The sequence below is a fragment of the Mus musculus genome, chromosome 8 (genome assembly GCF_000001635.26).
Source record: "Mus musculus strain C57BL/6J chromosome 8, GRCm38.p6 C57BL/6J".
NCBI lineage: Eukaryota > Metazoa > Chordata > Mammalia > Rodentia > Muridae > Mus > Mus musculus.
This window is the reverse complement of record NC_000074.6, coordinates 78785024-78797165: the sequence shown is the minus strand read 5'-3', so window position 1 is coordinate 78797165 and position 12142 is coordinate 78785024.

Here is a 12142-nt window from a genome sequence, read left to right as displayed (position 1 = left end):
GCCTTGTATGTATGTTGTCATGTGTATACATGATACCCATGGAGGCCAGAGAGGATATCAGATCCTCCGGAGCTGGAAGAGTGTGTGTGTGAGTGTGTGTGTGTGTGTGTGTGTGTGTGTACTCACAAACGTGCACACACATGAGCACACATACTCCTGTTGAGGAAGGGGACTGTGGGTGAGCTGCCATGTGGGTGCTAGGAAACAACTCCCAGACTTTCTCTTTCCCCACATTTATTAGATATTTTCTTCATTTACATTTCAAATGCTATCCCAAAAGTCCCCTATACCCTCCCTGCCGCCCTGCTCCCCTAACCACTCACTCCCACTTCTTGGCCCTGGCGTTCCCCTGTACTGGGGCATATAAAGTTTGCAAAACCAAGGGTCCTCTCTTCCCAATGATGGCCGACTAGGCCATCTTCTGCTACATAGCAGCTAGAGACACGAGCTCTGGGGATACTGATTAGTTCATATTGTTGTTCCACCTATAGGGTTGCAGGCCCCTTCAGCTCTTGGGTACTTTCTTTAGCTCCTATATTGGGGGCCCTGTGTTCCATCCTATAGATGACTGTGAGCATCCACTTCTGTATTTGCCAGGCACTGGTAAAGCCTCACAGGAGACAGCTATATCAGGGTTCCTTCAGCAAAATCTTGCTGGCATATGCAATAGTGTCTGCATTTGGTGGCTGATTATGGGATGGACCCCCAGGTGGGGCAGTCTCTGGATGGTCAAACAAATTAGTGGCCTTTCTCTACACAAAGAATAAACAGGATGAAAAAGAAATTAGAGAAACAACACCCTTCACAATAGTCACAAATAATATAAAATACCTTGGTGTGACTCTAAGGAAGTGAAAGATCTGTCTGACAAGAACTTCAAGTCTCTGAAGAAAGAAATTGAAGATCTCAGAAGATGGAAAGATCTCCCATGCTCATGGATTGGCAGGATTAATATAGTAAAAATGGCTATCCTGCCGAAAGCAATCTACAGATTCAATGCAATCCCCATCAAAATTCCAACTCAATTCTTCACTGAGTTAGAAAGGGCAATTTGCAAATTCATCGGGAAAAACAAAAAACCTAGGATAGCAAAAACTATTCTCAACAATAAAAGAACCTCTGGGGGAATCACCATGCCTGACCTGAAGCTGTACTACAGAGCAATTGTGATAAAAACTGCATGGTACTGGTACAGCGACAGACAGGTAGATCAATGGAATAGAATTGAACACCCAGAAATGAACCCACACACCTATGGTCAATCCCAGACCTCTTTAAGAGCAGCTAGTGCCTTTTAACTGCTGAGCCAGCTCTCTAGTATGTACTGTGTGTCTTTTACCTAAAGGCTGTTTCTAAAAATGAAAATATTACTATTAATAAAACAGTAATGTTTTCCAAATATCACTATTGTAAAATCAACTTTATTTTCTTACATTGATTTACTTATGGAGCTGTAGAGTTGGCTCCATGGTTAAGTGCACGGACTACTCTTACAGATTGCCTGGGCTTGAGAAGAGCTCAGTTTGGTTCCCAGCACACACGTCAGGTTGCCCGAAACCCCCAGGGGATCTGAGACCTCTGGCCTCTGCAGGACCCACACGTGCCCACACACACAGAGACATAATTTAAAGTTATAAGTATAAATATAAAATACTACTTATTTTGTGGTACTAAGAATTGAATCCAGGACCCTGCAGAAGGTAAGCAAATGTTTTGCCCCCAAAATACACTCTCAACACAGTAATTTAATTTTTTAGAGAGAAGGCACTGTTTGTTTGTTTGTTTGTTTGTTTGTTTGTTTGTTTTTGAGAAAGCACATTTAAAAGCTGGACAAGCCTAATTTTTCCCGTCAGGCCTTCAGTTCCTGGAGAAAACTGCCACCAACATGCTCCCTCCAGGAAGACACTTCTCATACTCTCTTTCGAAGTGCACACTGTGGAGTCAGTAAGCTGCCTGCCCGTGTCTTCTGAATGCACTGCACACTGCACACGCTCACTCTGTTCTTCTGAATACATTGCACACGCTCACTCTGTTCTTCTGAATGCGCTGCACACTGCACACACTCACTCTGTTCTTCTGAATGCACTGCACACGCTCACTCTGTTCTTCTGAATGCACTGCACACGCTCACTCTGTTCTTCTGAATGCGCTGCACACTGCACACGCTCACTCTGTTCTTCTGAATGCGCTGCACACTGCACACGCTCACTCTGTTCTTCTGAATGCACTGCACACTGCACATGCTCACTCTGTTCTTCTGAATGCAGTGCACACTGCACACGCTCTGTTCTTCTGAATGCACTGCACACTGCACACGCTCACTCTGTTCTTCTGAATGCAGTGCACACTGCACACACTCTGTTCTTCTGAATGCACTGCACACTGCACACGCTCACTCTGTTCTTCTGAATGCACTGCACACTGCACACGCTCACTCTGTTCTTCTGAATGCACTGCACACGCTCACTCTGTTCTTCTGAATGCAGTGCACACTGCACACGCTCACTCTGTTCTTCTGAATGCAGTGCACACTGCACACGCTCACTCTGTTCTTCTGAATGCACTGCACACTGCACACGCTCACTCTGTTCTTCTGAATGCAGTGCACACTGCACACGCTCACTCTGTTCTTCTGAATGCACTGCACACGCTCACTCTGTTCTTCTGAATGCAGTGCACACTGCACACGCTCACTCTGTTCTTCTGAATGCACTGCACACTGCACACGCTCACTCTGTTCTTCTGAATGCACTGCACACTGCACATGCTCACTCTGTTCTTCTGAATGCAGTGCACACTGCACACGCTCACTCTGTTCTTCTGAATGCACTGCACACTGCACACGCTCACTCTGTTCTTCTGAATGCAGTGCACACTGCACACGCTCACTCTGTTCTTCTGAATGCACTGCACACGCTCACTCTGTTCTTCTGAATGCGCTGCACACTGCACACGCTCACTCTGTTCTTCTGAATGCGCTGCACACGCTCACTCTGTTCTTCTGAATGCAGTGCACACTGCACACGCTCACTCTGTTCTTCTGAATGCAGTGCACACTGCACACGCTCACTCTGTTCTTCTGAATGCACTGCACACTGCACACGCTCATTCTGTTCTTCTGAATGCACTGCACACGCTCACTTTGTTCTGTTTACAGTGTGCAGTGTAAGAAATTACTTGCAAGCAATGAAAGTAGCTGGGCTGGGCAGAAGAGCTTATTGATAATCCATTTGAATAACCTTTTATGGTGACATGTGCCCCACCTGCCATGGGAATCTAGCCTCCAAGGGGGACCTTGACCTAAAATACAAAGGAATGTCTAACTTACTCAGAAGACAGGAATACAAAAAAAAGACAAGAATACAGTTTAAAACTTTTGTTTGTTGTTTTAGAACCTGTTCTCAATTTAAAGCCTAAGTCTCTCTCCCCCCTCCCTCTTCTTCTCCCTCTCTCTCCTCTCTCCCCCCCTCCCTTCCTCTCCTCTCCCCCCCCCCACCATTTCTCTTTCCTCCACTTTGAGTTTCTTCCCCACCCCTGACCTAAGAAAAGCATTTAACATTTGTCCTTGTTTAATTTCATCTTGTTAGATTCAGCTCATTGCTCTGGCCTGAGCTCAAGACCATTTTTTATCATTAATCTGTCACTCAGTTGCATGCCAGATCGGCCTAATGTCTGGCCAGGCCGTGGCTGCATCCTTGCCACACCTTCTTCATCCACCGAGAGACTTCAGAGAACCCCATGCGAGCCATGAGATGAAGCTGACAGTCAACATTCCTGGTGGAGAGGCTCCCAGTCAGCTCACAAGTTACCTAGTTACCCTGACATCCTTTTAGTCCATTGTTCCTCATAGGCCATAAAGGTAATGAGAAGTGAGGCTTGCTCCACTGCCAGGAAGCTCAGAGCCTGGGCCAGCCTCCATTTTCATGGATCTCAACCGTGTGTGTGTGTGTGTGTGTGTGTGTGTGTGTGTGTGTGTGTGTACATATATATTACATAATTATGTATTATATATAAATAAAAATAAGGGGTGGCTCAGCAGTTAAAGATGTTTGTTTAATTATGAGGACCACAGTTAGATCTCAACACGCACATAATAATAAGCCAGGCATCCTGCACAGTAAATCTGGTTTTACGGAAGGCAGAGCCAGAGGGATTGCTGATGCTTGCTGGCTTCTGAGAGCCACTGCCTCACAGGAAAAGTGGAAACTGAGAGAAGATAACACCTAATGCCCTCTCTGGCCTCCATGTGCATATACATCTCCACTCACATACATGTCCACACAGACACACATGAATACATACATACATACATACATAAGTCTTTAAAAGATACGTAAAACTGAATACATGTAAAGTATTAGGATTGTCCAGATACACAAAACTAATTGAAGATATAAATACATTCACATATGAACTTGTAGGGAGGGATTTACTGTCACAATTATGGGGGCTGGGAGATTTCTCGTGCTGGAATTGTAGGGAGGCTTAAAAGCTAAAGTTCAATATCAAATTCCCCTTGGTGGAGTAGCGCCCACAGTCATCCCCATGGTGGAGTAGCGCCCCAGCAGCCAGAAAACTCAGCTGTCTTCTGTTTTTATTTACTCAGATGCTCAGTACCCTGGGTGGGTGATGCTTACCCACACAAGGGTGGGCCAACTGTTTGCTTGAGCCACCAGTCAAAGTCAGTCCTCTCAAAACACTGTCCCAGACACACCTAGAAATAATGTTTAAATAGTTACTTACCATCCCAAGGTTTGTGAAGATGACACGGTAAATACACAAAATTCAAAAAAGCTCTAAACAGACAACAAAAACCTAGGATTGTGTCTGTAATCATAGTATTTGGGAGGCTGAGGTAAGAGAGCCATACTATCTAGGCCAGCCTGGACTATGCAGTAAGTGAGAACTTCACTCAAAAAAACATTAGTAAATGGATCAAAGACAAAATCTGAAGAAAATTTGAAAAAGTAATTTGTATATTATACATACCTATACAAAGTAAGTCTTAACTTGGGACCTCTCTCTGTCTTCTTTATTTCAAGTAGTCTCATTTCTTCATGCCTCACAGAAAAGCAAAGCATGTTAGCACTGCCCTATTGGAATTTCGGGGTAATATTTTTCTCCTTCAGTGCACAGGTGAGTCAGGCTTTGGAAGGAAATACAGGTGCTCTGATTGGAGGAGTCCCTCCAGTGCTGGCTATTGCTGCTCCTTAGCCTGCTGAAGGAAGAGAGCAGACTATCAGGGCAAGGGCAGCAGTAAGGTGGGATTGCTGGCTTAGTCTGTGGAAGCTTAGTTAAGCCCTCAAGGTTGCCCCTGTCATGTGAACAAAGAGGATAGGTTGCAGTCTTAGATCTTTTTCAAAATCTACTTTAATTAGGGTTCTTAAACACTTCAACCTCCCTTCTAACTCACTGACCAGAGGTAGCAGAGAAAGAAGGTTAATAGGAAAAGAGTTGTTTAGAAATAGTTCTTTGGAATGACTCCAGTCTTCACTGTCAGGATATCAGCAGTCTAGTCCAATAGCAAACACCAAACATGAATCAGTAGCTGAGGTTTGATCCAGCAGAAACTGCAAACTGGCAGCGGAAGCAGCAGGAATCAATCAGACTACCACGAGAAGTTCTTTGGTGCATGAAGTGGAAATTCCTGCTTTCTTTGGAGACTCAGTTGTGTCACATGATGTTTTTCTGAAAACCGTCTTATGAGATGTTTTGCTGTAGCAGACACCTAGGACGAAGTTTTGCTGAGAACAGACAAGTGTTTTTCTGAAAGCAACCTGGAAGAGGGGCATGTGATGTTTTGCTAGAGAGGATGCTTGAGAGAACCCGTGATGTTTAGAAAAAGTATAAATATAACCCAACAGACAGTGGACAATGCTGTGTCATATTGGTTCACCTTGCCACTCTTTGCTGGTCTTCCTTGGGCTTGGCTGATGTTGGTCTTCACTGACAATGCTCTCTGGTATTGGTTCACTCTTTCATTCTTTGCTGGTCTTCCTTGGGTTTTGCTGATTATCGTTTGTCATAATTTCATAGAGAGAAACTCACCAAAGAACTTACGGTGGTGTTCCAGTGGCTTTTTGAGGCTTCTGCAGACTCAGGCAGAGCCTCATGGTTTCTTCTGGATTGAACTACCATTGCTGGTTTGTGAATGGTGTTTGTCTTAGTCAGGGTTTCAATTCCTGCACAAACATCATGACCAAGAAACAAGTTGGGGAGGAAAGGGTTTATTCGGCTTACACTTCCATGCTATTGTTCATCACCAAGGAAGTCAGGACTGGAACTCAAGCAGGTCAGGAATCAAGAGCTGATGCAGAAGCCATGAAGGGATGTTCTTTACTGGCTTGCTTCCCCTGGCTTGCTCAGCCTGGTTTCTTATAGAACCCAAGACTACCAGCCCAGAGATGGCACCACCCACAAGGGGCCCTCCCCCTTTGGCCACTAATTGAGAAAATGCCCCACAGCTGGATCTCATGGATCCCAATTGAAGCTCCTTTCTCTGTCATAACTCCTCATGTGTCAAGTTGACACACAAAAGCAGCCAGTACAGTCTCTGCAAGTATTTTGAGTGACTGAACCGCTGATATCCTGACAATGCAGACTGGATTCGCCCCAAAGAACTATTTCTAAACAGGTCCACACCCTCCCTTGCCCTATAAATCTTTCCTTTCCACTACCTCTGGTGGGTGATGGGCTAGAAGGGAGGTTAAAGCATTTAAGTACACTTATTAAAGTAGGTTTTGAAGAATATAAGCCTACAGGCTTGTTTCTCTCTACAAAGTTGAAGCCCAGCAAAGCACTGCAAGGTTTAGCAGTGCAAAAGCGTCCACTCACTGTCCGTGGGGTTATAGTTATATTCTTTCTAAACATCGTGTGACCTCTCAAGTATCCACTCCAACAAAACATCATATGCCCTCTCACATATCTGCTTCAGCAAAACATCCTCTCACAAGACAGCTCCCAGAGAAATATCACGTGATACAACTGAGTTTCCAAAGAAACCAGAGATTCCTACTTCAGTAGGTAGCATGGAAAAGTCAGTTTCTCCTTCCACTTTCCTGATTGCTGTCATGGGTCAGAGCAAATTATTAGTTTTTTAAAAGTGTAGCAAGCTCATGAGGATGATCCATGCTAATGAGCTAGGGCTGTGCTCAGAGGACCCATGGAATTCACTGCTGTCACAGACAGTGTCTGAGAACTTACCTGAGTTGCTGATAGTGAGGTGAGACGCAACGTTTCAAGGTGCTGAGGCACTGCCAAGATTCAGGGTCAATCAATCTACCTGCTCCACACAGGACTTCAGCAAGGAGGCCAGCCAGGTTTAATGTCTGTGTGGTGGAGGGCCATGAAACAACAGTCCCAAGGTTGGTTTGGAGTCACTACAGCCTGGGGTTGAGGGTCATAAAACAAAAAGGAGGCATTTGTCCTGTGCAAACACCCTATGAACAGGAACCAGGGAGTCATTTGGAACTTGCTGCTCATAGTTGCCTAAGAAACATGTTTCCTTTTTTTCTTTTACTGAAGTAGATTTTGTCACGCATTGTGTTCTGGTTATAACTCCTCACACTCTACACTCAGCTCCTCCTATCTCTCTCTCCTCTGTCTTTCATTAGAAAAGAACGGGCTTCTACGAGATAATCAAACATGACAAAATAAGATATAATAAGATAAAACAATACCACATCAAGGGTGAACAAGGCAACCAGACAGGAGGAAAAGATCTCCAAGAATAGGCACAGGAGCCAGAGACAAGCACTTGGGAATCCCATAAAAATACTAAGCTAATATATACACCGAGGACCTGATGCAGCCCCATGTAGGCTGTTCTGCTGTCCCCTAACCCACCTGGCTCTCATAGTCTTTCTGCCTCCTCAGGATTCCCTGAGCTCTGAGGTGAGGGATTTGGTGTGCATACTATCCATAGAACAAATCAGACATTGGTTGGCTTCTCCCACACGTTCTGTACCATCACTGCCCTAGTTTGCAAACACTGAACAGGTTGTAGGTTGAAGGTTTTGTGGCTGAGTTGGTGTCCAGGTTTCTCTTTCAGTGGCCTGCACAGAACCTTCCTGTTCCACAGGGACTGAAATGTAGGGGTCAGGGCTCCAGGTAGGCACCAGCTTGACTTCTCCATGGTCAATGAATTGTGTGGGTGTTGTTTTCAACAATGGAACCCAGCTGACAGTTTGCAGAGAGCAGCCTTTTGTCTTAGCAGCAGCCCGGGTTGATTAGGGAGTTCAATGGGACCTCCTTGACCAACGACTCAATTGAATGTGCCCTGCTCTCACCACTGGAAGCCTTGCCTGGCTACAAAGATGACTAGTTGGGACTCTGTATTCCGCATTACCAGGACCCCTCACTAGGATCACCTTCATAGATTCCAGGAAGTTTCCACTGAACAAGGTTTCCACACCACTCTCCAAACCACACTCACCCCCTACTCCAGGCATCTTTCCCTCCACCTATCTCTCCCACACCTGATCCCTGCAACCCTTTCACATCCCCACCCACTCCTAGTCTACTCATAAAATCTACTTTATCTCCAGAGAGAGCCATGTGCATACACCCCAGACCCCTCCTCTCTACCTAACTTCCTAGGGTCTACATATTATAGCTTGGTTATCATTTACTTAACAGCTAATATCCCCTTATAAGTGAATATATATTATATTTATCTTCCTGGGTCTTGGATACTTCACTCAGTATGATTATTTTTCTGGTTCCATCCATTTGTCATTTTTTAACAACTGAGTAATACTCCATTGTGCAAACGTACCACATTTTCTTTATCAATTCTTCGATTGAAGGACATCTAGGTGGTTTCTCCAGTTTCTGGTTATTATCAACACGGCACAATGAGCATAGCTGAGCAAGTGTGCGTGTGATCGGCTGGATTGTCCTTTGGATATGCTGAAGAACGGTATAGCTGAGTCTTGAGGTAGATTGATTCCCACCTTTCTAAGGAACTGTCATATTGATTTCCATGGTGGGTGTACATTGTTACACTCCCACCAACAATGGGAGGACTGTTCCCCATGCTCCACATTCTCACCAGCATGAGCTGTCACTTGTGTTAGTGATCCTACCCATTCTGACAGGTAGAACCTCTAAGTAGTTGTCAATTGCATTTTCCTCATGGCTAAAGATGTTGGACAGTTTGGCAAGTGTTTCTCATCCATTTGAAATTCCTTTGTTGAGAATTCTTGGTTTAGATATGTCCTCCCATTTTTAATTGGATTGTCTTGTTTTGTTTTGATATCTTTCTTGGTTTTGATATATATATATATATTGGATATCAGTCCTCTAACTGAAGTAGAGTTGATAAAAAATCTTTTCCTAATCTGTGAGCCACCATTTTGTCCTATTGGCAGTGTTCCTCATCTTACAGAAGCTTTTCCGTTTAATGAGGAAACGTATTGATTATTTATCTTAGTGCCTGTGCTATCAGTGTTCTAGTCAGAAAGTCTTCTCCTCTACCAATGAGTTCAAGGCTATTCTCCACTTTCTCTTCTGTTAGGTTCTGTTAGGTTTTATGTTGAGGTCTTTGATCCACTTGGACTTGAGTTTTGTGTATACGGTGATAAACATGGATCTATTTGCCTCCTTCTACATGCCAACATCCAGTCTAACCAGCACCATTTTTTGAATATGCTTTCTTTTTTTCCATTGTATAATTTGGCTTCTTTATAAAATAAAAAAAGCAGGTGTTAATAGGTGTGTGGGTTTACATCTGTCTCTTCAACTTGATTCCATTGATCAACTTGCCTGTTTTTATACCAATACCATACAGTTTTTATTACTATAGATCTGTAGTACAACTTGAGGTCAGAAATTGTGAGAACTCTAGTAGTTCTTTTATTGTTCAGGTTGTTTTAGCTATCCTGTTTTTTTTTTCTTATGAAGTTGAAATGTCCTTTCAAGATCTATAAAGAATTATGTTGAAATTTTGAAGTTTCTATCATATGAGTCTTTCACTTACTTGGTTAGAATTACCCCCAAGATATTTTATATTATTTTAGGTTACTGTGAAGAGTGTTGTTTCCTGGTTTCTTTCTCAGTTTATTTGTCATTTGCATTTAATAGGAGGGCTACTTTTTTAAAACTTAATCTTGTATCTACCCACTATGATGAAAGTATTTATCAGCTGTAGGAGTTCTCTGGTAGAATTTGAGGGGCCGCTTATGTATATTGTCATATCATCTGCAATTAGCAATACTTTTACTTCTTCCTTTCCAATCTGCATCCCCTTGATATCTTTTAGTTGTATTATTGCTCTGGCTAGGACTTCAAGTACTATGTTAAATAGATAGGGAGAGAGTGGACACATTTGCCTTGTCCCTGGTTTTAGCAGAATTGCTTTAAGTTTCTCTCCATTTAATTTGATGTTGACTATCAGATTGCTGTATATTGCATTTATTATTTTTAGGTATGACCCTTTTATCCATGATCATGTCAAGAATTTTATCATGAAGAAGTGCTGGATTTTGTCAAAGACTTTTTCAGCATCTAATGAGATGCTCATATTTTTTCCAGTTTGTTTATATGGTGGATTGCAATGAGATTTTTGTATGTTGAGCCATCCCTGCATCTCTGGAATAAAGCATACTTGATCATGGTTGATGATTTTTTTGATGTGTTCTTGAATGCAGTTTGCAATTATTTTATTGAGTATTTTGCTTTTAGGTTCATATGGAATATTGGTCTGTAATTCTCTTTTTTCATTGTTGTTGACTCTTGGTTTGGGTATTAGGATAATTGTGGCCTCAAAAAATGAATTTGGTAGTGTTCCTGCTGCTTCTGTTTTGTAGATTAATTTAAGGAGTGTTGGCATTAACTCTTCTTTGAAGGTCTGGTCCTAGACTTCTTTTGGTTGGGAGACTTGTAATGACTGCTTCTGTTTCACTAGGTTATAGGTATATTTAAATTGCTTATCTGGTCTTGATTTAACTTTGGTAAGTGGTATCTATCAAGACAATTATCCATTTTTAAAATATTTTTCCAATTTGACGGAGTACAAGATTTAAACGTATCCTTATGATTCTCTGGATTTCCTAGGTGTAATAGGTGTAATATCCCCCACCCCCCACCCCGTTTCACTTCTGGTTTTGTTAATTTAGATATGTTCTCTCTGCCTTTTAGTCAGGGTTTGTCTATCTTGTTGATTTTCTCAAAGAACCAAGGCTGTTTCATTGATTCTTTTTACTCTCTTTGTTTCTATTTTATTGATTTCATTCCTCAGTTTGACTATTTCCTGCCATCTACTCCTCTTGGGTGTCATTACTTCTTTTTGTTCTAAGCTTTCTGGTGTACTGTTAAAATTACTTGTATAAAATCTCAAGGTTTTTATGTGGGCACTTCATGCCTGCATAAACTTTTCCCTTAGCACCACTTTTATTGTGTTCTGTAGTTTGAGTATGCTGTGTATTCCTTTTCACTGATTTCTAGAAAGTCTTTAATATCTTCCTTTATTTCTGCCTTGCCCATTTGTCATCAGCAGAGAGTTTTTCAGTTTCCATGGGTTAATGAGCTTTCTGATGTTGTTTCTCTTGTTGTTGATGGCTTTAATCGGAGTTATTTCATTTCTCTTGTATCTGTTGAGATTTGTTTTGTGTTCTCCTACGTGGTCAATTTTGGAAAAAGCTCCATGAGGTACAGGTGAAATGTCTTATAAATAAATATAAATCTTCTGTTAGGTTCATTTGGTTTATAAAGTCTGTTAGCTCCAGTATTTCTGTTTAGAACTGTCTGGATGACCTGTTTGTTGGTGAAAGTGGGGTTTTGAAAGTTTTCCTGGGTAGAATAATCTGGACTTGCATCTGTGGTCTCTTAGAGTCTGCAGCATATCTGTAAAGTCCTTTCTGTCTTTTAGAGTCTCAATTGAGAAGTCAGATATAATTGCAATAGTTTGCCTTTCTGTGTTACTTGCAGCCTTTTAATATTTTTTTCTTTTTTTTTTTTCCTTTTTCTTTGTTTTGTATTGTTTTGTTTATTATGTGAAAAGGGAACTTTATTTTCTGGTCCAATCTGTTTGGTGTTCTGTAAGCTTCTTGTATGTTTATAGGCATCTCCTTCTTTAGGTTAGGAAATTTTTCTTTTATGATTTTGTTGATAATATTTTCTGAACCCAAAGTTTTTATTCTTC